This window comes from Schistocerca cancellata, chromosome 8 (assembly GCF_023864275.1).
Source record: "Schistocerca cancellata isolate TAMUIC-IGC-003103 chromosome 8, iqSchCanc2.1, whole genome shotgun sequence".
NCBI lineage: Eukaryota > Metazoa > Arthropoda > Insecta > Orthoptera > Acrididae > Schistocerca > Schistocerca cancellata.
The window spans coordinates 178,750,393-178,778,209 of NC_064633.1; the positions used below are offsets into that span (position 1 = coordinate 178,750,393).

Here is a 27,817-nt window from a genome sequence, read left to right on the forward strand (position 1 = left end):
TAACACCGGTTCCCGGTAGATCATCCGAGTGAAGGTTGTCGGGCTTGGCTAATACACTCCTGGAAATGGAAAAAAGAACACATTGACACCGGTGTGTCAGACCCACCATACTTACTCCGGACACTGCGAGAGGGCTGTACAAGCAATGATCACACGCACGGCACAGCGGACACACCAGGAACCGCGGTGTTGGCCGTCGAATGGCGCTAGCTGCGCAGCATTTGTGCACCGCCGCCGTCAGTGTCAGCCAGTTTGCCGTGGCATACGGAGCTCCATCGCAGTCTTTAACACTGGTAGCATGCCGCGACAGCGTGGACGTGAACCGTATGTGCAGTTGACGGACTTTGAGCGAGGGCGTATAGTGGGCATGCGGGAGGCCGGGTGGACGTACCGCCGAATTGCTCAACACGTGGGGCGTGAGGTCTCCACAGTACATCGATGTTGTCGCCAGTGGTCGGCGGAAGGTGCACGTGCCCGTCGACCTGGGACCGGACCGCAGCGACGCACGGATGCACGCCAAGACCGTAGGATCCTACGCAGTGCCGTAGGGGACCGCACCGCCACTTCCCAGCAAATTAGGGACACTGTTGCTCCTGGGGTATCGGCGAGGACCATTCGCAACCGTCTCCATGAAGCTGGGCTACGGTCCCGCACACCGTTAGGCCGTCTTCCGCTCACGCCCCAACATCGTGCAGCCCGCCTCCAGTGGTGTCGCGACAGGCGTGAATGGAGGGACGAATGGAGACGTGTCGTCTTCAGCGATGAGAGTCGCTTCTGCCTTGGTGCCAATGATGGTCGTATGCGTGTTTGGCGCCGTGCAGGTGAGCGTCACAATCAGGACTGCATACGACCGAGGCACACAGGGCCAACACCCGGCATCATGGTGTGGGGAGCGATCTCCTACACTGGCCGTACACCACTGGTGATCGTCGAGGGGACACTGAATAGTGCACGGTACATCCAAACCGTCATCGAACCCATCGTTCTACCATTCCTAGACCGGCAAGGGAACTTTCTGTTCCAACAGGACAATGCACGTCCGCATGTATCCCGTGCCACCCAACGTGCTCTAGAAGGTGTAAGTCAACTACCCTGGCCAGCAAGATCTCCGGATCTGTCCCCCATTGAGCATGTTTGGGACTGGATGAAGCGTCGTCTCACGCGGTCTGCACGTCCAGCACGAACGCTGGTCCAACTGAGGCGCCAGGTGGAAATGGCATGGCAAGCCGTTCCACAGGACTACATCCAGCATCTCTACGATCGTCTCCATGGGAGAATAGCAGCCTGCATTGCTGCGAAAGGTGGATATACACTGTACTAGTGCCGACATTGTGCATGCTCTGTTGCCTGTGTCTATGTGCCTGTGGTTCTGTCAGTGTGATCATGTGATGTATCTGACCCCAGGAATGTGTCAATAAAGTTTCCCCTTCCTGGGACAATGAATTCACGGTGTTCTTATTTCAATTTCCAGGAGTGTAGTTGGATGGGTGTCCACCCGGTCTGCAGAGCGCTGTTGCCAAGCGGGGTACCCACAGTCCTTGTAAGGCCAATTGAGGAGCTACTTGACGGCCGAAGTGGCCGCGGTTCTGGCGCTGCAGTCTGGAACCGCGAGACCGCTACGGTCGCAGGTTCGAATCCTGCCTCGGACATGGATGTGTGTGATGTCCTTAGGTTAGTTAGGTTTAACTAGTTCTAAGTTCTAGGGGACTAATGACCTCAGCAGTTGAGTCCCATAGTGCTCAGAGCCATATGAACCATTTTTGAGGAGCTACTTCAGTGGGATGCAGGGGGTCCTTTCACGAAAACGCTACGGCCGTGAATGCGGTGTGCGACCACATGTTCCCCGATATCCGTGTGATGCGGTCGGTCAATACCGTTGGGCCTTCACTGCCTGTTTGGACGGCGTGCAGTTTAGTTTATGCCTGCCCTCAGGTTCCCATGAAACACTGAACAAAAACGGCACTAATGAACATTGTTGATCGTTCTTCTTGTTACAGAAAATTACAACTCTAATCGCCGGACGATGTGGCCGAGCGGTTCTAGGCGCTTAAGTCAGAAACAGTGCGACCGCTACTGTCGCAGGTTCGAATCCTGCCTCGGGCATGGGTGTGTGTGATGTCCTTAGGTTATTTAGGTTTAAGTAGTTCTAAGATCAGGGGGACTGATGACCTCAGATGTTAAATCCCATAGTGCTCAGAGCCATTTGAACCATTTTACAGCCCTAACCCTGTACGTACCCGCCGATTTTATATACTTGTAGATGATGATTATGATGATGATAATGATGATGATGATGATTTTGTTTTGGGGCTCTCAGCATCGTGGTCATCAGCGCCCGTACGACTTCCAAATCTTTCCAGTTGCAATCTCAACACTTCCCAAATGATGATAAGATGATGAGGACAAAACAAACACACAGTCCCCGGGTGGACAAAATCCCCTACCCGCCCGGAAATCAAATGGCTCTGAGATGGTTCAAAAAATGGCTCTGAGCACTATGGGACTCAACTGCTGTGGTCATAAGTCCCCTAGAACTTAGAACTACTTAAACCTAACTAACCTAAGGACATCACACACATCCATGCCCGAGGCAGGATTCGAACCTGCGACCGTAGCGGTCGTGTGGTTCCAGACTGTAGCGCCTTTAACCGCTCGGCCACTCCGGCCGGCCACAGGAAATCGAACCCGGGTACGTGTACGAGGTTACTTACACTGGCATTTGGTCATACCTTGCGGCCAGTCCACGTTTTATACGCAGTGTATTACCCACTTCTTTTTGTCCTACCACGCGTCATAAAAACATTAGAAGACTTCACGCTTTTTTGTCTATGAAGAAACATTTTAGTTTCTCATATCTTTTTAAGTCAAAATCTACTTTGGTGTAGCGAAAAAAAAGTCGCGGAAACGTCCTCGTTGTTCAGAAAAGACAAGAGGAAAGGTGATAAGAGCTGTGATGCCTCAATATAAATCAGTTCACCATCTGAAATGATATACTGCATTGTTGTCTTACACTTTCCCTTGAGTAGTTCTGTTACCTCGTGTTCCATTTTAGACACAAACATGGTTAGCATTGATAGCACGAAGAATTTAGTTACAGTCGTCAGAGTTAAACCTTGGACATTTTAGGACGAAAACTGATCATCGTACATGCGTAGGGACTTCAGACAGTAAGTTACACATGCCGTCCCACGCTAACACCACTGATTAGCAAGATTGGCACATTGTCAGAAGAGAGTGCATACTTTCCGAGTTTCCTGGAGACGCAGTTCTGCTGCGGTAAGGATGAGAGGTGCATGACAGTATGCGACCAAAACGACACGGCAACTGGAAACGTACTCCAAAGTTGAAGTACGTGGGACTGTAAGATTCTAGGCCGCGTGGGATTAGGCGAGCGGTCTCAGGCGCTGCAGTCATGGACTGTGCGGCTGGTCCCGGCGGAGGTTCGAGTGCTCCCTCCAGGGATGGGTGTGTCTGTTTGTCCTTAGGATAATTTCGGTTAAGTACTGTGTAAGCTTAGGGACTGATGACCTTAGCAGTTAAGTCCCATAAGATTTCACACACATATGAAGATTTTTAAGATTCTAGTCTGTGAAACTTCATACTTCCAAATGGATTCACCGTGAAATTCTGACACTGTGTGGATAAATTGCAATCTCACGTCCAGCCATAGTGTAACGGAGCTAACAATTCCACCAACGCCCCACAGACGTGGGTGATGGTGATCAAGAAATCCAGGTCTTGCACTATACCTTTTCCATCTTTTCAACAAGCTGAAAGATAATGCAGTCCTCTCGTATCAGTGCGAATGCTATTACCTCAACAAAAATCGGTATTGAAGAAATCGCAGCTCTTTAATGTTATCTAAAGTGTTAGAAAAGAATTTTGCCAAATATTTACAGTTCAGCATGTATGTAAGTGATTTAACATAGAAAGTACGACCCCTTAAAGATAGAGAAGTAGGCAAGAATTGATATTTCTCTCATCTCTTACAACCACAGAGACGTCTCTCCGCTGAAAATGAGCGATGACTGGTTGGCTATGTCGTAACTAATCATCAAGTAAGCTTTATCTGCTACGTGTTAGAAATAGATAGGAGGAGAAAAGCATGACCACTTAATGTTGCTTTCTCCAAAGGAGTGATTTTAAATACTATGAGAACGAGGAGAAGCATTGCTACAAAACTGTCCAAACAATCTGAATTGTGTGGAGCTGTAATGAAGAAAACTCAGGGAGAATGGTATTGAAAAGATTAGTAACTCTGTTCTAAACTCGAAGGCTAAATTAATACTCTAGTGGCCATTAAAATTGCTGCACCGAGAAGAAATGCAGATGATAAACGGGTATTCGTTGAACAAATGTTTGGGTGCATAGCTCCTGAGAAATCAGTAATCAGAACAACCACCTCCGGCCGTAATAACGGCCTTGATACTCCTCGGTATTGAGTCAAACAGAGCTTGGATGGCATGTACAGGTACAGCTGACCATGCAGCTTCAACACGATACCACATTTTATAAAGAGTAGTGACTGGGGTATTGTGACGAGCCAGTTGCTCGGCCACCATTGACCAGACGTTTTCAATTGGTGAGAGGTCTGGAAAATGTGCCGACTAGGGCAGCAGTCGAACATTTTCTGTATTCAGAAAGGCCCGTAGAGGACCTGCAACATGCGTTCGTGCATTGTCCTGCTGAAATGTAGGGTTTCGCAGGGATCGAATGAAGGGTAGAGCCACGGTCGTAACACATCTGAAATGTAATGTCCACTGCTCAAAGTGCCGTTTATACGAACAAGAGGTGAGTGAGACGTGTAACCAATGGCAACCCCTACCATTACGCCGGGTCATAAGCCAGTATGGCGATGACGGATACACGCTTCCAATGTGCGTTCACCGCGATGTTGCCAAACACGGATGCGACCATCATGATGCTGTAAACAGAACCTGGATTCATCCGGATAAATTACTTTTTGCCATTCGTGCACCCAGGTTCGTCGTTGAGTACACCATCGCCGGCGCTCCTATCTGTGGTGCAGCGTCAAATGTAACCGCAGCCATGGTATCCGAGCTGATAGTCCATGCTCCTGCAAACGTGGTGGAACTGTTCGTGCATATGGCTGTTGTCTTGCAAACGTCCCCATCTATTGACTCAGGGATCGAGACGTGGCTGCACGATCCATTACAGCCAAGAAAGATGCCAGTAAGTTGCCTGTCATTTCGACTGCCAGTGATACGAGGCCGTTGGGATCCAGCACGGCGTCCCGTATGACCCTCCTAAACCCACGGATTCCATATTCTACTAATAGTCATAGGATCTCGACCAACGTGATCAGCATTGTCGCATAAACCGCAATTGCGATAGGCTACAATCCGACCTTTATCAAAGTCGGAAACGTGATGGTACGCATTTCTCCTCCTTACACGAGGCACCACAACAATGTTTCACCAGGGAACGCCGGTCAAGTGCGGTTTGTGTATGAGAAATCGGTTGGAAACTTTCCTCATGTCAGCACGTTGTAGGTGTCGCCATCGGCGCAACCTTGTGTGAATGCTCTGAAAATATAATCATTTTCATATCACAGCATCTTCCTTTTGTCGGTTAAATTTCGCATCTGTAGCACGTCATCTTCGTGGTGTAGCAATTTTAATGTCCACTAGCGTACTATGGTGCATCATTTAAGGTGTAATTCTGCTGGAAATGCTATGTTTTTTTGCTTTTATTAGACTTGTTGATTTATCCATCTAGCTATAGAAAATCCACAATTTATTTGAATCAGATCCCAGAACGAAGTGCAACTTGGCAACGCACACATTCGTATGCTATTATCCACGAGAAGAAAAGAACTCCAAATGAAATTTATGTGTCGATTGCTAGAGTCGTATCTATGCTTAATTTGTTTGGCGGAACTGAGACGCAATAAGATACTTGTGTATTCAGTAAGTTTCTACACTCTAGTTCCATATTCTTAACAACAATGCATTAATTACAGCCTTTGGAGGGAGACTTCCTGCGAGAGAAAACTCTTTTAATACCGTAACTGTGCTATAATTTTGAATGATATGCGTATACCTTGATGTGATAATTCTGACCCTTATCTCAACTCTGAGGGACATATTGATGAAATTCCAGTTTTGTGGCTTCTGTTTTACAGCTAAACATGCACACAATTCACTAAATGGATGGATGGATGGATATGTTGCGATGGGAGACAATTCACTTAAGTGGTACGTTAAGCAGAAATGTGTCTGATATTGGTTTAGCACCTAAAAGGGTCCTAAATTTGCATCTAAAGGACCAGGATTGAACATTGCAGGCGGAAGACATCCCAGAGCATCGAAACCAGGTAGCTTAAGAAAAATGGCTCTGAGCACTATGGGACTCAACATCTTAGGTCATAAGTCCCCTAGAACTTAGAACTACTTAAACCTAACTAACCTAAGGACATCACACACACCCATGCCCGAGGCAGGATTCGAACCTGCGACCGTAGCAGTCCCGCGGTTCCGGACTGCAGCGCCAGAACCGCACGGCCACCGCGGCCGGCCCAGATAGCTTCAGTTTCTAGGACGTTGGTATACTGATAAAAAGGTTCACATGTTTGTAAAATATATTTGTATGTTTCTTAGAATCAGTCTTTGTATATGTGTGCGTCAATATTCAAATTAGTTTCAGCAGCCCTTAAAACGCATCGTCATTTTTCTCATTAACTTGTAATCTTTTATTTTTGCGTCTAAAGCAGATAAACTTCAACGAACGGAAGATTTTAGCAGAGCCAGATTGAAAGGAATCCTGAAAATCATTTACATTAATACAAAAACAATACAATAATCGAAGGCAAAATTGAACAAATAACGAAGTTATCGACCAGTTGATCAGTTTTGGTATTTAGAGCTGCAAAAATAAACGGCAATGTGAACAGTAAAAGAAATAAAATTAAGAATAAAGGTAGCTTTGATCGTTTTCGGTAAACGAGATAATGTTTTCTAAGTCAGACTTCCATTGTGTTTAGAAAGGAAATTTACAATGATCCCATGTTACAAGTTTTGCCATGTGGCAGTGAGACATTGACTCCCAACGCGAAAATCATTCAGAGCGATCAGTCGAGAGATGCATGTTAGGAATTTGCAGGAGAGAAAAGAGAACGAAGGTATCGAATCGACCAGAGAACGAACTGAACTGGAATACGCAATTATGACATAACTGACATCTCGATCGCAGACGAAGTGAGGTAATTCAGACATCACCCACTGCCTCTATAAGGTCTTCATGTATCTTTTCAACTGCAGTTCATGTACCATTCTTTCCTCTGTTTGCTATTGGTTCATTTAGTAACTATTTTGTCTGCTGTATGTTGACCTACGTCGTTGCACAAGATGACTGGACACGCTCTGAATTGTCGTATATCCTTCTCCACTCCATCCCTGTTCCTTTCTTTTGTCTTTGTTTCTACCTTTCCCACGGCTGGGATATGCCTAGAATTGTTCTTCAGAAGATTCACTGACGTGTTCTTGTCTACTTAGTGTTACATATTTTGGACATCATCATTATATCTGTTTCAGTCAAATCACGATCATTCTAGGTTCTAAATCTCCATCTTACATCTACATCCACTAGTACATCCATACTCCGCACACCACCGTGAAGTGGATGGCAAATGGTACAAATAATTATCGCTACAGATTAGGTTTCTTTCTTGATTCCATATGTGTATGGAGAGGGGAGAACAACTTCTTTAATTGCTCTGAATTTGCTGTTATTAGAGTAATCTTATTTTCACGGCACCTGCTGGAGAAATTTGTAGAGGGCTATAGTATGTTTCTAGATCTTTCACTCAGAACTACTTTTTGGAAACCTTCTTTGTGTACGTTCAATATCCTTTGTGTATAGATCCCAGAGGTTTGAGCAATATTCTACGTTTGATCGCACTAGTGGTTTATAACAAGGGAAACTTCCAATCGAAACCCATTCAGATTTAGTGCTAAGATGGTCCAGTCGACAGCCCGTCAAAAACTGTACACAGATCAAGCATGAAAAGAGGAAGAAGGTGTACTGAATTGTGAAAAATAAGCAAAATAGAAAAAGTGAACGGTTCAAGAAGTGCCATAAAGAGCAGCCTAAATCTACAACGTGGTCGTGGGTAAGTGGTCATGGTGTTGGACTGCCAATCTGGAGAGCAGCATTCATAACTCATAGGTGCCTTTTTTTTCCCACAACGTTATTAACGGTCCATCCGGTCACTGAAGTGTTCGTTCTCTTTCCGTAGTCTTGGCAGTAATCATGCTATACACTGGCTATAGAACATGACTCATGTGGTAAGTATACTTCACAGTCATGAGTAAATGTGACGAACAGTGAGAGCAGGAGAGATACCACGTAGACATCTCAGAAATAAAAACAAAAAAAATAAACGGGTGTGAACTATGTTACAACAAAGGAATGCAAGAGTCAAGACTTCCAAAACGGAACACAACTTCAAAAACATTAAAAACAAATGTTTTGGCAGAGCTCATAGAAGCTGTGTCATTGTGAAACAGTTGCGTTCATTTGCTGCAGCTTATGTGACATACTCTTATGTTTTCATAATTTCCTTGGGAGTGATCGCATACACATTCACACGAGCACCTGTATCGGGCTAGGAGGCAGATCTCTCTCACTTACTAGTCGTGCAAATTAGGTGCGTCGATAAGAAATTCCTTTCATATGACACACTTATTCTCACTAATGCTGCGTGTGACACACCAGACGTGTTTTCCGGTGGAGAATTCGGTTGACTTGCCGGCTTTTCATCAAACGTTTGGGGTTCCCATTCGAAAGACACCTCCATTAGGCCTCTAATAGAGTGCTAGTGCAGAATCAACTGTCATTATACGTCCCTACCTTAACACCTCGCTGTTGCAAACGGATAATACACCACGACACAGACACAAATTTGAATAAAGAAAAAAAAATGCGGTAGGGAGGTCCAAACACTGCCCGCCAAACCTGTAGCCCAACAACGTAACCACTTAACCATGACGCCATTGCTTTTCCACGTTCTTCTGTATAGCACTTCTTTTCCTTGGACCGTTCACTGTTTCTATTTTGCTTATTTTCACATTTCAGTACATCTTCTTCCGGTTTTCAAGCTTGATCTGTGTTCAGCTTTTGACCGACTATTCACTGGGACACCTTACCATTAAATCTGAGGGGGCTGCGGTGGGGAATTTCCCTTGTAAGCATAATCCGTTGTCGTCTGGCTGGATATCCTCAGTATGCTATAAATGTTCAGAAGTTTCTGCCTCCTCCACCCTCAATGGCGTTTATCTAATCATTCCATTCCACGTCCCCACAAATTGCTACGCTGTTGTATTTCAGTGAGTTGACTGATACCAGTTGTGACTTTTACCAAATTTTCTTTAGTCGTCATTAACAATATGATTTTCCGCTGCAACGGAGAAAGCTGTGAGGTCATTTAAAAATACTCCTTTACTGACAAATCTGTTAAGAGCAGATGCATAAATAAATTAATTTATCATTGTTAGCATATTCGTAATTCACAAGAGTGTCGTAACAGCTATACACACTCCTTGCTATATTTTTTACTTTCAGTATTTATATATAACCACCATGGAAAGTCCTAAAGATGTTAGAATATCTATTCTCTATTGTGTCATCAGCGACCTTCATATTTAATGTAAAATATCACACTAATTTGATTTGATTCAATAATGCGTTTCATGTCATGGTGCCAATATTAAGTATAAGATTTTTCTGTTCCATTCTGGTTGTATTTCTGCAGGTAAAATATTTCAGTATTTTGCGTTAAATCAGTGTGTACTACGATCTATATCCCGTCAAGAGAAATATTTAATGTAACTTTATCGCGTAATTTTTAAAATGAATTTATATTGAATACTGCTTCATACAGTGATAACTGTGCCGTTATTCCTATTGTATGAAATGTCTGTTAAATGCCACGACTAATTTTTCTCAGGGTGCTACCGCAAGAAATATCATACGTATCCCAACGTGAAGACATCCGTCTTACGATGGATTTAAAATCTCTCTTTAATATTACGCGATAATCCATTAAACACAATGCTTAATTATTTTTTCCGTGGGGCTTGATGCTCTAGGGTAGCTGCCTATGTGCAATGGCAGCATACAGAATTATAGATATTACTATTCATAAAAAAATGTATATCTGGCTTAATATGAACTGGAAAATATTACAAGATGCCGTTTTCAATTTATTGAGGTTAATATTTATAATACTATTAGCATTAAGTAATCGTTAAAAGAACTTATATGATTTTTGTCATCAATGGCGTCGCTACAATAATGTGCCTACACAAAATGGTTAGGGCCACATTTAATTATTACATAGCTGAATCATATGGTGGCTAGGTACCAGCTACTGACAAAAACACATAGGCCTATTGCCATAAATCATCTCATATATATTGAACAAAATTCTATTATTACTATAGATAATTGTATCAGTTACAGTCCGTGAACAATAAGCGTCCGTCAGCTATACATCAGAACCGATAAGACAATTAAAAAAAAACAAAAAATACATTCATTCTTCTTCTACAAAAGGACAAAGATCACATTACAGATTGCTATTCTGAGAGCGCAGATCACGCTTCCATTGCTGAATATCCGTAACTTATTTATACTCTTTTTTTAACCAGAGGCTATGCTATAACTTTTAGCTCTATTACTACTACTTTCATCTTTTTTTCCTACCCTGTATCAGCTCACAATGCATTAGTTTATCTATTTTCTGCAAACTGTATCGATTAGAAGGACTGTCAATCTTGGAGCTCAAAGACAACGTTTCTTTTATACTCTTGTATTTCTTCGCCGGTATCTTTACATTTGATATGTTACTTCAGTATGTAAAACAAATGAAACAAAGAGTTCGGTACGTAGCAATCGGTTTTTATATTAATCATTTAAGTTATCCCGCAAATTCATTGATAATTTTGTTTATTAGACTGTACAAAAGTGTAAAACCATTAGAAAACTCTAATTCGTGAAACATATAGTTACAGCTGGTAGCTGTGCCCTTAATACGCCTTGGCGAGGCTTATGAAAGTATCAGGAACATCATGCGTGTCGTGTATTATGTTAAATCGTTGGACAGGTTGTGAAAGTCTCGTATGTACATCGCCATGTGGGTGAAACAAACAACTTCCCTGAGTTAATCCTTTTGTGTACCGTGCGGTTTTTGACCTGCATGTTCAAAGTGAATGTGGTGTTAAGGTACAGAACAAACAGAATTCCGTTTAATTCTGATAGCTGGTTGCGTCTGTACGTGACTGACTTTCAGAGTGAAAGCAGTGCAATTAAATACAGCAGTAATTCAAATGATCAGATTCTGTTAAGCTTTTGTATGCTAAACAATCAGAACATTGTTTTCCAAAGCTCAATAATTTATTGAAAAATAAACATTGTGTTTAAAAATTGTTTTGTCACTTACTTATCTCGCTTAAATGTTGTCTGTGTTTTTAAACTGTTATCAAAAGAAGTAGCTGTCTGGTAGGGAGTGGACTGGTACGAGGGAAGCTACTGAATACAATGGCAAATTACCTCGACTACATGAAATTTTACTCTTATAGTTCGCACTATAGATAACGTTCCTTCTATACCTTTGGATTTGTTCGCTGGTATCCTTACATTTGATATGTTACTTCAGTCTGTAATCCAAAAGAAGGCAAACAGACTAAATGTTTTAAATCATAATTACGTAAAATAACATTCATACCACAAATACTGAGCAAACCGGTTCACCGCAATGTATTTCAGATCACCTTTTCATAGATATAATGTTTCTGCTGACGAGGCCTGTGCAAATAGATCCATTGATAATTGACCATTCCAGTCTTATTGTGTATCGAAAGTGGTAAAACTTGAGTCAACGTCCAGACAAATCTCACAACCTAATTGTAAACGCAATTATGGGAAGATAATTCTTGTTCTACCTTAAAACAAGTCTGAGATGTATAAAAGGATGTGACAGACTGGTAAACCACAGACGAGTGCTGCAAAACAAAGTCAAGAAAGAAGTCATCCGAATGTAGAGCTCCATATTCACATCCACATCTAATGGTGCTTAATCTCATCCCTCAGAGACAAACAAGATTTTTAATCAATTAAAACACCTATAATAATGCAATGAAAACCGTAAAAATATTTTTAAGGTTGTCATGGCATTATTACAGGTGTTTCAATTGATGAAAAATCTTGTTTTATTAGACTTAAGTTCCTAAATTGGATTCTTTTGACATCACGCTTGGACTGAGATACCTCAATTGCTTCAAAATGCTTTTCGAAGAAAGTGTTAAAAAATAAATTGAGCTGTGGTATCACCAATGTTTGTGGGATCAACTCATGCAAGCTAACCCCTCACATACCCCACTATGTCAGTGGGAGTAATTGGTAGTTCTTATATTCAATAAATGTAATAATATCGCACCTAAGTTCCAAAATGGAAACCAAAATTGAAAAATTTAATCACGTGTTGGGGGCTGACAGTAAGCAAATGAAATGTGACGCATAATTTCAAGAAATTTAATGTTGCGCCAAAAACTGTCTGATATGTTACATCTGAATCAAATTTACCAAATTAAAATATAGTTAATAATAAATAAAGGTCCTTATGCCTGAGGAAATCGTTTTCATGTACACACAGTTACTTTAATCAATCTTATATTGACAGAATGAGCTGATAATTCAAAAAATGTGTATCAGAAGATAATGATGGGGGAAGGAGATAAGTTAAATTGTCTTTCGAATTACCGTCAAATCTCTTCCTAAAGATTATTTTAATTTCATATTTATTGAGATATACCCATCATACTTAAATTACGGTTCTGTCGATCTATTTTACGAAGTGGCTAAAACGCTCACCCAGGAGCAGGTTTACTATCCAACGAATTACAAAGGCAAAAAACTATTGGTTTCTTGTATTTCCTTTAACTACTGACCGAATTCAAAAGTTTATAACGCTGTTATAAGCTACTCATTACGAGGTACAAATTCACGTTAAAGGCATAACACAATAAGACAATCATTAAAGTTTCAAATAGTTCAGCTGTCTCGAGGCAGTGTATCAGATTAGGCGCAACTTACTCAGACTACAACGCCATCCATGGCAACGCAAAATAATGAAAGGAGAAATGTTTTTCTCTTACTACTTGGTTGGTGTACTGTTAGTGGCGCTTTTACATAAGCATTAATAAACACAGCAGATATACATAACAGAGACTTTAATCATGAATAGTGCGTTCTCCTTCACTATTTACAACAATGTGCCAACGCTGCGATATCTTTTCAATTTCGCCATTGTAGAAATCACGTGGTTTTGAAGCGAAGAACACGTCGAGCCATGTTCGGAGTGCATTTTCATCCCGAAAGGAAGTTTGTAGAATGTTGTCCGAGAGAGAGCGGAAAAGATGAAAATCTGAAGGCGCAAGATCAGGTGAATAAGGTGGGTGTTGAATGACTTCCAAACATAACTCCTGTGTATTGCTTTATGTAGGTCTAGCAGAATACGGTCCGGCGTTAATCGTGGAGTAGCATAATTTCACGCGGTCTTCTTGGTTGTTGCTCTTGGACTGCGTTGCCAGACGTCTCAGTTCTTGACAATAAATGTCAGCAGTAATGCTTACACCTTGGGGGAAGTAATTCGTACTACACCGCGCCATCACTGTTCCACAGGACTCATAATATTATCTTTTGTGGGTGCGCGCTGTTAGTTTTACGGGGAGTTGCTGCTTTGGGCGCAAACATTCCTTTCATTCCCTAATTTAAGCATAAAGACACCGTTTCTCGTCACCATTAATGATTCAGGATTGGCACGATCAGTGTTCTCCACATGCCAATTGACGACGAGCAAGCAGAGATGCACATCCAGTACGGCCCCTTGCTGATTTTTGTGAATGTGGCTTAGACCATGCGGTACCCAAACAACCGATTTTGGAAACTTCTCCATGGCATCTTAATTTCACACGATGGTTGAATGGTTACAGTTCATCACATTTGGCGGTTCTCGACTATCGTAACGTGGCTCATTGTGGATTAATGTATTTTCTCGATCTTCATCAGGCCACGAAAGTCTTCCTGAACGTGGACAGTCATTAATGTCACAAATATCGTCCATAAAACGGGGAAACCTTTTCCTTACGTGGTTTCACTTGACGGTTCCTGAGAGACAATCTCCAGTCATTCCAAATTAATAATATAAGTGTAGACCAGATGTGGCTTGAATTCAAAGAAATAGTATCGGCAGCAATTGAAAAATTTATACAAGATAAATTAACAAACGACGAAGCTGATCCTTCTTGGTACACAAAACGGGTTAGAACACTGTTGCAGAAACAAACATGCCAAATTTAAGCAGACACAAGATCCCAAAGATTGGCAATCTTTTACAGAAGCTCGAAATTTAGCGCGGACTTCAATGCGAGATGCCTGTAACAGTTTCCTCAACGAAGCGTTCTCTCGAAACCTAGCAGAAAATTCAAAGAGATTCTGGTCGTATGAGCAGTATGTCAGCGGCAAGAAACTATCAATGCCTTCTCTGCTCGATAGCCATGAAGATACTATCGAAGATACTATCTGTGAAAGCAGAGTTACTAAACACAGCCTTCCGAAATGCCTTCACAAAAGAAGACGAAGTAAATATTCCAGCATTCGAATCAAGAACACCTGCCAACATGAGTAACGTAGAAGTAAATATCCTAGGAGTATTGAAACAACTTAAATCACTTAATAAAATCAAGTCTTCTGGTCCAGACTGTATACCAATTAGGTTCCTTTCCGAGTATGTTGATGCATTATCTCCATACTTAACAATCATATGCAACCGTTCGCTCGACGAAAGATCCGTACCCAAAGAGTGGAAAGTTGCACAGTTCACTCCAATATTCAAGAAAGGTAGTATGAGTAATCCACTAGATTACAGGCCCATATCGTTAACGTCGATATGGAGCAGGATTTTAGAACATACATTGTGTTCGAACATTAATTCATCTCGAAGGAAACTGATATCAGATCGATTCCGTATTTCTGGATTTCCGGAAGGCTTTTGACACTGTACCACACAAGCGGCTCGTAGTCAAATTGCGTGCTTATGGAATATCGTCTCAGTTATCTGATTGGATTTGTGATTTCTTGTTAGATAGGTCACAGATCGCAGTAACTGACGCAAAGTTATCGAGTAAAGCAGAAGTGATTTCTGTCGTTCCCAAGGTGGTGTTATAGGCCGTTTGCTCTTCCTTATCTATATAAACGATTTGGGAGGCAATCTGAGCAGCCGTCCTCGGTTGTTTGCAGATGACGCTGTCGTTTATCGACTAATAAAGTCATCAGAAGATCAAAACAAACTGCAAAACGATTTATAAAATATATCTGAGTGGTGCGAAAAGTGGCAGTTGACCCTGAATAACGAAATGTGTGAGGTCATCCACATGAGTGCTAAAAGGAACTCGTTAAACTTCGATTACACGATAAATCAGTCTAATCTAAAAGCCGTAAATTCAACTAAATACCTAGGTATTACACTTACGAGTAACTTAATTTGGAGGGAGCACTTAGAAAAGGTTGTGGGGAAGGCTCACCAAAGACTGCGTTTTATTGGCAGGACACTTAGAACATGTAGCAGGAGATTGCCTACACTACGCTTGTCCTTCCTCTTTTAGAAAACTGCTGCACGGTGTGGGATCCTTACCAGATATAACTGACGGAGTACATCGAAAAAGTTCAAAGACAAGCAGCACGCTTTGTATCTTTGAGAAATATAGAGCGTCACAGAAATGATACAGGATTTGGGCTGGAAATCGTTAAAAGAAAGGCGTATGTCGTTGCGACGGAATCTTCTCACGAAATTCCAATTACCAACTTTCTCCTCCGATTGCGAAAATATTTTGTTGACACCGACCTACATAAGGAGGAACGATCACCGCGATAAAGTAAGGTAAATCAGAGCTCGTACGGAAAGATGTAGGTGTTCATTCTTTCCGCCCTCTATAAGAGATTGGAATAATAGAGAATTGTGAAGGTAGTTCGATGAACCCTCTGCCAGGCACTCAAACGTGATTTGCAGAGTATCCATGTAGATATAGATGTAGATTTATCCAATGGCATTACCTCCATACATAGTGCTAACGTTTCTGGCCGCCTCTGCTGCTATCACCTTTCCATTGAACTCAAGTACCTACTTGGAAATGTTAAGATTTCTCCACTTAGAACTCCACTTTCTTGCGTCTACAGTTCAACTCACTGTCTCCAGATGAAAAAATGACAATATGTAAACTCAAATAGTAACAGAGAACTAGAAACAAAATAAAATGACAAACGATAAATAAATCCATAACAACATGGATACCAACATCAAAAACATGAACGCTACGAACTTATGCATCAACCTATTACATTTATACTGTTCATGCAGTAGAGCTTCAGCATCATCACGCAAGATGTGTTAGTTTATTACTTCCTACAAACTAACTCTATCCGCATCAAAATTGACAAACAGTATCCACATGTACCACTGAATGTACCTGCAAAGTGGTATCGTTGTATGATTTGTTGGTTGATCTAAGGGAGGGGCCAAACAGCGAGGTAATCGGTTGCATTGGATTAAGGAAGGATGGGGAAGAAAATCGGCCGTGCTCTTTCACAGGAATGATACCGGCTTTTGCCTGAAGCGATTTAGGGCAATCACTGAAAACCTCAATCAGACACAATGAACTGCGAAAATCCTAGTTTCCTACAAATTCTCTCCCAATGCCGGTCAATGTAAAATCTTAAACATGTCTGCGAATAAATGTAAAGAGATTGACAAAAAAAATCAGCCAACCAGTTGAAAAACAAAGGTTTATTAAACCTTGACCTAGCTTTCGATATTTTTAAAAATATCTTCTTCAGGAAGAGTAGGACCTAAAATGTATATAACCAGTTACAAAAATTGTTTTTACAAACATAACAAATTATTAATATAAAAATATTTGTGAGGTAAGCGTATCACTTATTATATCACGTGATGGTACATTAGATTAACTGAAGCCGTGTGGCTCTTGTCGTGTACAAAAGTGACAAAAACAAGATTTATCCCAAGCTATGGGTTTAGGGAGCAGCCAGATTTCATTTAGGATACTTCACAATAAATGTTCAGTGGTAAATGCCCACAGGTAGAGGTTCTCCTCAACATACAATTATAACAGGAGTCAAAGGATAAAATATTTGCATAAGTTACGTGTATATCATGCAATAGAGAAAGGCCAACTGTTACGAATATACAGGTGCCAACTACCAGGAAAAATCGGACCCCCCCTGCTTGTGTTGAGTAACTGCACTGTAAATTAAAGTAAGCATGAAATTTCGTCTACAAGGCTACTTAAATATTAATAGATTTATTGGCATAAATTACGTATAAAATTGGTAATACATTTTCTGACAGAGTAATACTGTACAAAAATTTTGCGTGCAGAATTTAGAGTCCAGTTAACAAAAGATCAGTGTTACAAATGCATGGGGAAAGAAGAGCAAATATAAGCCAAAACAACTTCATTAAAATGAAAAACACTTCCGTTAGACATTACGAAAGCTTAAGCGATAAGGAAAGTGGGAAAGCAGGGGGCGCTATGTACATCCGCGTAAGCACTGCGTCTTGCTGGTGTTAAGTAGCATAATTTTACAGTAAAGCAAAATGACAATTTCTTATACAAGGCAACTAATAAAGGCAATAATTTGAGAGGTATCCAATAAGTATAAAATTATCTATAAAACATTTGTGTAGTAAAGTGACACTGCACGCAGTTTCAGTGAGCAGAAGTTAACTGTTACAAAAAATTACTTCTGTTACCAAAATTGGTGTACGACAGAATAAATTGATAAAGTTACATCCCAACATAAAAATGAGAACCTTCTACTTAACAGTACCAATACCATTTTCGTAATATCAGCTGTAAGAACATGTATTGATAAGGCCACCAATAATGAAACCTAGTGATATGACATGTCAGTAGATCAACAGTAGAAGGAAAAAAATATTTTGAGGAAAACGGTACATTCATCGATGTTAGCAGATATCGGTAAACACTTATTATGTGACCGTGAGCATCGGTTTAAGCCCATCAATGAATTACTTACTTGCGAGTTGCTACTGATAATTCAAAATGTTACCGTCTCTCTTAACGAGATGTTTATAAATTTCAAGTTCTGCTAATAAATCCAATTTTCATCCTTTTATTTCCTTCCGTAAAATTACGGTTTCTTCTAGTTCCCTAGGAGAATGGTCTAAAATAAGTAAATATTAATCAAATGAAGAGTTATGCATATTTCTCCCTTTCTTATCCAACAGTTGCTCCTTGTATCTGGCGTTAATAGCTCTACTGGCCTGCACTATATAATAGATAGGGTAATCTTCACAGACAATATTATAGATGCCTGAACTTGTGAAAGAACCTTGTTCAGTTTTTAATGTATTTTCTAAATTGTTCTTCAGACTATAGGAAACAGTATTTTCTAGTCAGAAGACAGCCAGTCCTTTAGGACACATTACCTAAAACTGGTATGGACATATGTTTGCCATTTCCCTCTTCATTACTCTTCAGTTTGTTGTCGCCTAGTGTTGAATTTTTTTCTTTTTGCTCTTTTGTTGCTAAGTATCTGATCGACTACGTCTTGTTTATAACTATTATTGCTAGCAAATAGTCCTAACTATATTACTTTCTTTCTGAAAATCGTATGGGGAAAGTGGAGTTGGTAAAGCACGACTTGTTGCTGAATGGAACAACGCAACTTTATGAACCTGTGGGTGGGAAGAATCTAATGGAACAATATTGTCAGAGTAGGTTGTCTTCGATGAATATCGAAAGTGTCACTGCCATTCTGTATGCGCTATTTCAGAGCAAGGAAATTTAGGTCATCGTTCTGAATTTGAATATCTTTTGTAAATTTAATTTTCTCATGGAAGCAGTTAAAGGTATTAAAAAATAAAGCTAATTCTTGGTCAGTTCTATCAAATGCAAAAATTAAGTCGTCTACATAACGTGCATAAAACCGTATTTCACTCACCAGTTGTGACTTGGAATTGAAAAAGCCATCTTCAATGGAATGAATGAAAATGGCATCCTAGGTGACATTTTAATTATGTCCCGTGAAGATGACCTCCATTAAGACCATGATCATTCAATTGTCGAGGCGAGTATCACTGATTAGTACGATTGCACACTATTTGACATGAAATATCAGCCAACTCCAATCAGTATTTATTTTGAAGATAAAACAAATGTTGTAATTCACCCTCTCATAAATTCCTACGATTCTGACAAACTAATATTTTTTGTATTCTGTTGAATCATTAGCCATTCCATTAATATCTACGTACTGTTATAATACAGGACGGTTATGGTTAAAAGTGTAGTTACTCACTGAGGTCCAGTGTGAGCTGTAATTATCGGGTGACAGAGAAACGTGGTAGATACTCTAATGCGTTTCTGCGGGACCGATGTACGCTGGAAAAAAAATAAGTTGTAATTGAGGCCACCAGGTGCAAATCTGGTGCTGTAATTTGTATATATGACGGTATGACTCCACACTGACATTTGAAAAGACATAAGGCTAGTTACCAGTAAGGCTATCAGGTAGAGACACCTTGCGCTTTTAGTGAAATTTTTATGTGGCCGGCAGCAATTACAGTGCTACATTGAGAGAGTATCACCAACTGATAAGTCTGTAGAAAGACCCGACGTCATTAAATGGTTTAAAGAGTATGGCAATAAAATTCGAAAACACGGGTGATCTTGGTGTGCTACCTAGAATAGGAAGGTGTCCTATCCTGGTGGAAGTTGTTGCCAAGCTGGCTGTTGTTGTAACAGGTCATGCTGCACATGCCCGCGTAATGCCAGTGCTGCTGCAGTGTCACGAGAATTATCCATTCCACGGTCAACTGTATGCAAAGCTTAGCGGTCTTTTTAACATTGGTACACGTACAAGATCCAGGCTGTGCAGCAACAGAAACCTCATGTTCCTTAGCAACATTCTGGATCTGAAGTCCGGTTGCTCACAGATGATAGTTGATAACATGTGCCGGGCAGTATTCTGTGGGGTGACGAAGCACATTTCACGCTACAGAGTGCTGTGAATACTCAGAACTGCCGAATTTGGTGTACTGTTAAACCACGTGTTGTGTACGAAGAGCCATTGCACTTGCTTAGTATGTCTGTATGGTGTAGTTTCACAAGCACCTTTATTCGCGATCCGTTCATCTTTGACAAGAATACACCCAGAGGGCCTGTCAGGTACACCGTGGTGTCGTCTGCACGGTATCGAGACCTCCTTGTACAGGATGTAATTCCTGTTCGGAGGAGCACAAGCTTGTGGAAACATATGTTTTCAAGCAAGATGTGGTAACATCTCCTTTGCTCGTCCAGCGAGACATCTGCTTAATGCAGCCTTGCACGAACGTGTTATCTCCAGCGGTTTTCCGGATGTATGGGCTACACAATAACTTGATTTGAATGTATGTGACTTTTGTCTCTGGGGATATCTGCAAGAACGTGTTTTCTAGGGACGCTCTCCGTATGTACCCGATCTGAAGACCAGTATACAGGAACGCGTTGCTCAGGTTCCTCCGGAACTACACTCCTGGAAATGGAAAAAAGAACACATTGACACCGGTGTGTCAGACTCACTATACTTGCTCCGGACACTGCGAGAGGGCTGTACAAGCAATGATCACACGCACGGCACAGCGGACACACCAGGAACCGCGGTGTTGGCCGTCGAATGGCGCTAGCTGCGCAGCATTTGTGCACCGCCGCCGTCAGTGTCAGCCAGTTTGCCGTGGCATACGGAGCTCCATCGCAGTCTTTAACACTGGTAGCATGCCGCGACAGCGTGGACGTGAACCGTATGTGCAGTTGACGGACTTTGAGCGAGGGCGTATAGTGGGCATGCGGGAGGCCGGGTGGACGTACCGCCGAATTGCTCAACACGTGGGGCGTGAGGTCTCCACAGTACATCGATGTTGTCGCCAGCGGTCGGCGGAAGGTGTACGTGCCCGTCGACCTGGGACCGGACCGCAGCGACGCACGGATGCACGCCAAGACCGTAGGATCCTACGCAGTGCCGTAGGGGACCGCACCGCCACTTCCCAGCAAATTAGGGACACTGTTGCTCCTGGGGTATCGGCGAGGACCATTCGCAACCGTCTCCATGAAGCTGGGCTACGGTCCCGCACACCGTTAGGCCGTCTTCCGCTCACGCCCCAACATCGTGCAGCCCGCCTCCAGTGGTGTCGCGACAGGCGTGAATGGAGGGACGAATGGAGACGTGTCGTCTTCAGCGATGAGAGTCGCTTCTGCCTTGGTGCCAATGATTGTCGTATGCGTGTTTGGCGCCGTGCAGGTGAGCGCAACAATCAGGACTGCATACGACCGAGGCACACAGGGCCAACACCCGGCATCATGGTGTGGGGAGCGATCTCCTACACTGGCCGTACACCACTGGTGATCGTCGAGGGGACACTGAATAGTACACGGTACATCCAAACCGCCATCGAACCCATCGTTCTACCATTCCTAGACCGGCAAGGGAACTTGCTGTTCCAACAGGACAATGCACGTCCGCATGTATCCCGTGCCACCCAACGTGCTCTAGAAGGTGTAAGTCAACTACCCTGGCCAGCAAGATCTCCGGATCTGTCCCCCATTGAGCATGTTTGGGACTGGATGAAGCGTCGTCTCACGCGGTCTGCACGTCCAGCACGAACGCTGGTCCAACTGAGGCGCCAGGTGGAAATGGCATGGCAAGCCGTTCCACAGGACTACATCCAGCATCTCTACGATCGTCTCCATGGGAGAATAGCAGCCTGCATTGCTGCGAAAGGTGGATATACACTGTACTAGTGCCGACATTGTGCATACTCTGTTGCCTGTGTCTATGTGCCTGTGGTTCTGTCAGTGTGATCATGTGATGTATCTGACCCCAGGAATGTGTCAATAAAGTTTCCCCTTCCTGGGACAATGAATTCACGGTGTTCTTATTTCAATTTCCAGGAGTGTACTTCGAGATGCTATTCATAACCTCATTTTACGGATGCAGCAACTCGTCGACGTCTCCGGTGCTCACACTGAACGAACTGTGTAATACTAACATTATGCCTTTCTCAGTTGTTTGAGCGTTTCCTCCCAAGTTCTTTTCTTAGCCCATTACACGTGGGAACATTTCTATACGACTTTCTAGCATCGACAGCGCCAGACTTGCACCTGGTGGCTAAAATCGGAAGTAATTTTTTCCAGGGTAAATCGATTCCGCATTAACGCATTAGACTACCTACGAAGTTTCACTGTTGTGCGATAATTACAGCCCACATTGGACCTGTGTGACTAGCAGTACTTTTAATTATAACCACCCAGTACTTACTGGCATGTACTGAACGAGTGTACAAACTAATCTGAAACTAAGGTTGCCTTAATTCATTCAGCTCTATGATATACAGGTTTTAAAGATTACTGAAGTGTTAAAGTAACCTCCAAAAGAAAGAGATCAGAGTTTCTAAAAATCTGATTTTTTTATGTTTTTCAAAAATCAAAACTGAAGAAATGTTTTAAAGATCGAAAAATCTGATCCATATGATAACATACTATCAGAAGTGAGAGCACCTGACTGTAAACGTCAAATATATATCCGTTATCGTTTTCATTTAACCTAATGGACACAAACTTCAACAACAAGTTGTAATAAATGAAACATCATTTGTGATAAAATTAGTTTCAAACTCTTTTTTAAACAAATACTGTGCTAAGAAATTTTGCCCAAATATAGAAAAAATCTGAATAAATTGTTATCGGCGAAACAATTAATATTTATTTATTTAAGACAAGTATATACGTAAAATGTGTGCTGTTCTTAACATCCTGATTAAGAGAACTCATCCCGTTAACAGTACTAACACCAACTTCCAAAATTTATTTCCCAAATATAGATGCAGTTAATGTTGTAAATGATTCAACTAATAACGACAAAATGAATGGCAGGAGGATTTATGGATGGTCGACAGTTTGTGCCACCACTGAACCGGAATCTCAACGTAAAAGTAATGTGCAGCACGTAACAGGTGGATAAATCAAAATTCTCTAATCACACTCTTGAAAAACACAACAGTAAAATTTCTAGAACTATATGTCCGGATCGACCTAAAGTGAAACTACCACATGAAACTCATAGCATGAAAAGTAGATACGAATACAAAAGAAGTAAAATTTGAAACTCATTTTCAGGAGATTCTTCGGTATTAACCGCCAGGTAATTGTCCCTAGCAGAATGATCTAGTACAATGGTCGCCCAGAAAATAGTGCACCACATTTCTTTCTTCAAGAAATATTTACTGAACACAATGAAACGTACGCAAAAGGAGGAATCATGTTCTCCAATACTCCATATTTTCCCATGTAACCTACTCCCCAGCGAGACAGAAGGGCTTGTATACGTTGCAAGGACCAATCATTGTTCTGACCCAGAAGCCATTTCTTCACTGTGCGAATCACCTCTTCGTTATTCTTAAAACGTATTCCACGAATGGCATCATTTAACGGCCAAAACAAGTGAATGTCGGAGAAAGATAAGTCAGAGCTGTAGGGTGGATGGGGTAACACAGTTCGACCCTGTTTACTGATGTGTTCCGCTGTCCTCAAACTTGTGTGGCGCCGAGCGTTATCAGGCTGAGTCAATCACATGAGTGATTGAATGCATCCACACTTCCTTTGCTGATTGACAGCTTCAGCGCCAACTGTTGCTCGTCGGTCCTCGCGAATGAGCACATCAGCAAGCTGCATCATGTCAGCTGTCTCAGCCGCGGATAGCCCTCTCCCTCCCCTGAACGTTGCAAATCTTGGAACTCCGCCAACCCGCCTTCTCGTAACGGCCTCGCTCTCTTTTCCCAGTGACTATTCGTACTACTGTCGATTGCAGATCCTCCATAAACAGCATACAAATGTTTGTGAATGTTCCGAATAGATTTTTTTTTTTCACAGTGATAAATTCAATGACGACACGCTACCTCTAACGTGCATCAGTTACAGAAGCTATTTTTAAAAATTGCTACAACTAAGCTTTCTGTCGGAGGAAAAGGAAAATTTTCGCGCGCACTCCAGAAATTTTAAAATATTGCATACATAAAGTTTGGTATGCGTATCACTGTTCACTGTTGTTCGTATACAAAAAAAAAAAAGGATTCCTTACTTTCTGGGCGACCCTCGTAAAGGGTATAAAAAAGGTCAAAAGGTCGCCAGAACATTTCGACACATCTTCGATTAATTTTTGAAATTGCTTTTCCGAAGATGGAGAAAGCACACTGACCTAAAGCGACAGGATCTACAAGAGAAGTATTGTATGTCACGGGGTGATATGCCGTTAAATTTTCGACAGTGTTCGCTTTAGAAGGAGTAAGGCAACGTGTTTCTTGCCACAGTACACCTATCACCAAATGACCATGGTGAAAATCTTAAAGAACCCTGTGGCGACGCGGAGGCTAAACAACAGCTGTCTATCCCAAACATGGTAAACGAGTAGGGCACGAAAAGAGGCAAATCATAGTGCTAGGCCATCTACCTTCGTTTTTATCATAGCGAAGACCCGTGTCCTCGCTCCGAGGTCTGCCATATCGTGTTCTTACAGTGTCTACCTTTGTACACTGGTCAAATATTACGTGCCCTCAGGACTAAATTTCAAGAACATTTTCTGCTTAACTAGGATGGGCACCGTCAGAAACAACTAACTGCATTTTCCAACCATCTCAGAAGAAGCAAGCAAAATCAGCCTGCTTTGGAATTATTCCAAATCCTCCACTATACTTCCAAGGGAAGAAAGCTTTCACTTTTTGAATAATTAGAAATTCCCAAGTTAGAGAAACAGTCTACAGAACACTGTCTTAACGACCAGCTGATCACAAGTAATCAAGTGTTTTACGATACCGTGTTATCCATCTTCTTTCCAAAATGAAATCTTCCTGTCCCCACTACGAACTACCAAACTCCCCTCCCATTAATCTTGTTTCCTCATTAAAATCTGTTCCTCTCCCCCCCCCCCCCCCCACGAAACGCTCTCTTGTTTCAACAATTATAGTACCTTTCTTTCCATTCTTCCAGCAGCGAAAGTTTGCTCTGACAGCGCGGCAGGCTTCCCTTTCCTTTCTTGCAACATTATCCTCTATGCTGCATGAATCTCTCGTCACACCATTCCGTCTCTTATGTCACTCTTTTCCTCCTCTTTCATATTAATACGTAAGGTTCCCCATTTATTAAACCTCTTCCCCTTTCCCCTCATCTCCCCCTCTCGCCTCCTCATTGCACCCCTTTACTTGCATTTAAATCCCAGCAGCTTGTAATGTTACTTGAATTACGTAACCATTACGACACCTCACCTTGACCTCTCGACACCAGCAATATTCTACTGTGTTTCTGTAAAATAGTTAACATATTTCTGTGACATTCAGATTTGATTTCATTAAAGTAGAGGTACTTCGATACATCGATATGTATATATTGCAATGATATTATTCTTATGTTTATTCTTTCTTTTGTCGTTATGATCATTGACGTACTTGTAACTCTGATTTTTGGGCGCGTAAGCGGTTATTAGAGAGTCAAGCTTTGGTCGTCACGTAAAAAAGACGCAAATTGTAGTCAGTTTATGAAATGTGAACTTTAACAGTGAGGAAGATATTTTCAAGTTTGTTTTATATTGTGAAGTGATGTTTTGGAACGAGGTACGTGATATTGCAACCAAAGTAATAAAAAAGAAGTGTAACTTTTTTACATCACCAGTGTCCTAACTTGCAAAAGTTGAATCTTCAAGAATGGTTTATGAAACATATCTATAAAACTTTTGAATATCGCAGAATAACACCTAGGCCACTTTTCATCCGAGCTTGGAATCATAACTACCTAGGTTTTCGACTTTTGAGCCATGAGTTCACAACGAGACCAGCGTGGGTAACACGAAAATATGACTGCCTAGTTTATCCATAATTGCAACAAATGACTTTATTAACTGTGCTCTAATGACACCTGCCACATAATATAACTTTGTTGTTGCCTGAAAATGCAATATTTATCAGCGTGAGTACCAGCACAATCATAATTAATTTTTGACCTTTGTTGTGGTAGGGTTGTTAGATGCTCCACTGCCGCTGCCTCGCTGGCCCCCAGACAGTTCCCTGTCCGTAACCCTGCTACACCACTTCTGTATTTACGGTTGGCGAGGACGTTGCAGTTTCAGGACATTCAGTTTGCTGGTTGTAAACGTCTACCTAACGCTACGCCGGTTCTTCCGTCTGTTATGGCGAGATTTAAATACATGACATTGCCTTACTTATGGCTTTTATGTTTTACTTGCCAATCCCCCTCTCCCCTAATCCATTATACTCACTGCTTTTGCTATTAACCTTTTTCCTCTTTTTAGGTGTCCCCTGTGATTCCTTGTAGTTTATAACATGGGTAGTTTCCATCGCCTTTTTATATGACAAGTAGGTCTCATTCCTTACACCTTTGGCGTTCAGCCAGGTATGTTTCATTTTTTTTCCAATTTACTCACGACGTAGCAATGTTAGACCCGCTGCTCGCTAGATTCACGCGTTTTAGGAGTAGTTATTTCCTTATTGTTCCATTCTAATGATGGACTAGCCACCTGAAACGCTCAGCTGGAAGTAATAAACAGGTACGTAATTGCGACAGGAACTGTCCACTCAGTTGAATCACTAGTTAACAAGCATAGATGTCCCCGTAAGACGACATGACTTCTAATAATAGCTCCTTTGACTACGTTGCTCACCTGGCAGCTGAAGCGGTCACAGATTACCACCAGCTGACATAGTACTCGTACCAGGAGCTTATTCGGTTTGCTTTTCAAATGCCTCATGCATAAACATAGTCTGCTGCCAAATGCAGTAAGAGCAGGAACTATGCTCTGATTATTCTAATGGCCTCGTTGATTGTACGCAGCAGTGATTACCTCCGTCTGTTATGAACAGCTGCATGACTGAACGAACGCTAAAGCACACCCCAAAAGCGCTTACATTTTCCGCTTCTTTTCTTTAATAAATTGTTTAACGTGTACATCGTATTGGCACCAGCAACCGTAATATCACAGTGGCCAATCTCACGCTGTAAGTTTGAGAGGGTTTGTAGCGAGAGATGTTACCATGAATGGAGCCAATATGGCTACTATTGAGCGTTCGTGCCTTAGTTGTTAGTCTTTATATTACACCTGTTCATAAATCGTAATCGAGCCTTCACAAACACACACACACACACACACACACACACACACACACACACACACAAAGTTGCACGCACGTGTTACGCAATTAGTAGCACAGCAGCACAAAGCACGTACACGTTTTAAACCTATCCATACACTGGCTGCAGTAAGGCGCGCTGGTTTAAATTTAGCATGACCGGACAAGTATTATTAACAATTCTTCAGTGGAATATAGGGTGCAGGAATTACAATTAAATTTAGGCCAGGATGTAAAATTTACTTTGCCACCTGTCAGAGATTTCGTGTTATTAGATAAACAGTCATCGCTTTCCAAAATAGCTTTCTAAACTCCCGAATGAACCACTGACGTCTTTAGTAATAGTATTGAAGGCCATCCTTTCTTCTAGTGGAGACATCACTATAATCCTCAAACTCCCATCAGGAATTATACATATTACAAAGTTACGGTTAAAATACCAAACTCTTCGAAAATGCCTTTACGAAATTATTGTGGATGAATACAGCACATTATTCTAAATTCTCACTTTCATACAACCGATATTTTCTT

General features: G+C 41.7%; 1 protein-coding gene across 2 annotated transcripts in view; it reads left to right on the forward strand.

Moving 5' to 3' along the window:
* The window catches only part of LOC126095172 (uncharacterized), a 1,128,014-nt gene that overhangs the window by 661,747 nt on the left and 438,450 nt on the right, over positions 1 to 27,817 (forward strand). The window lies entirely within an intron of this gene.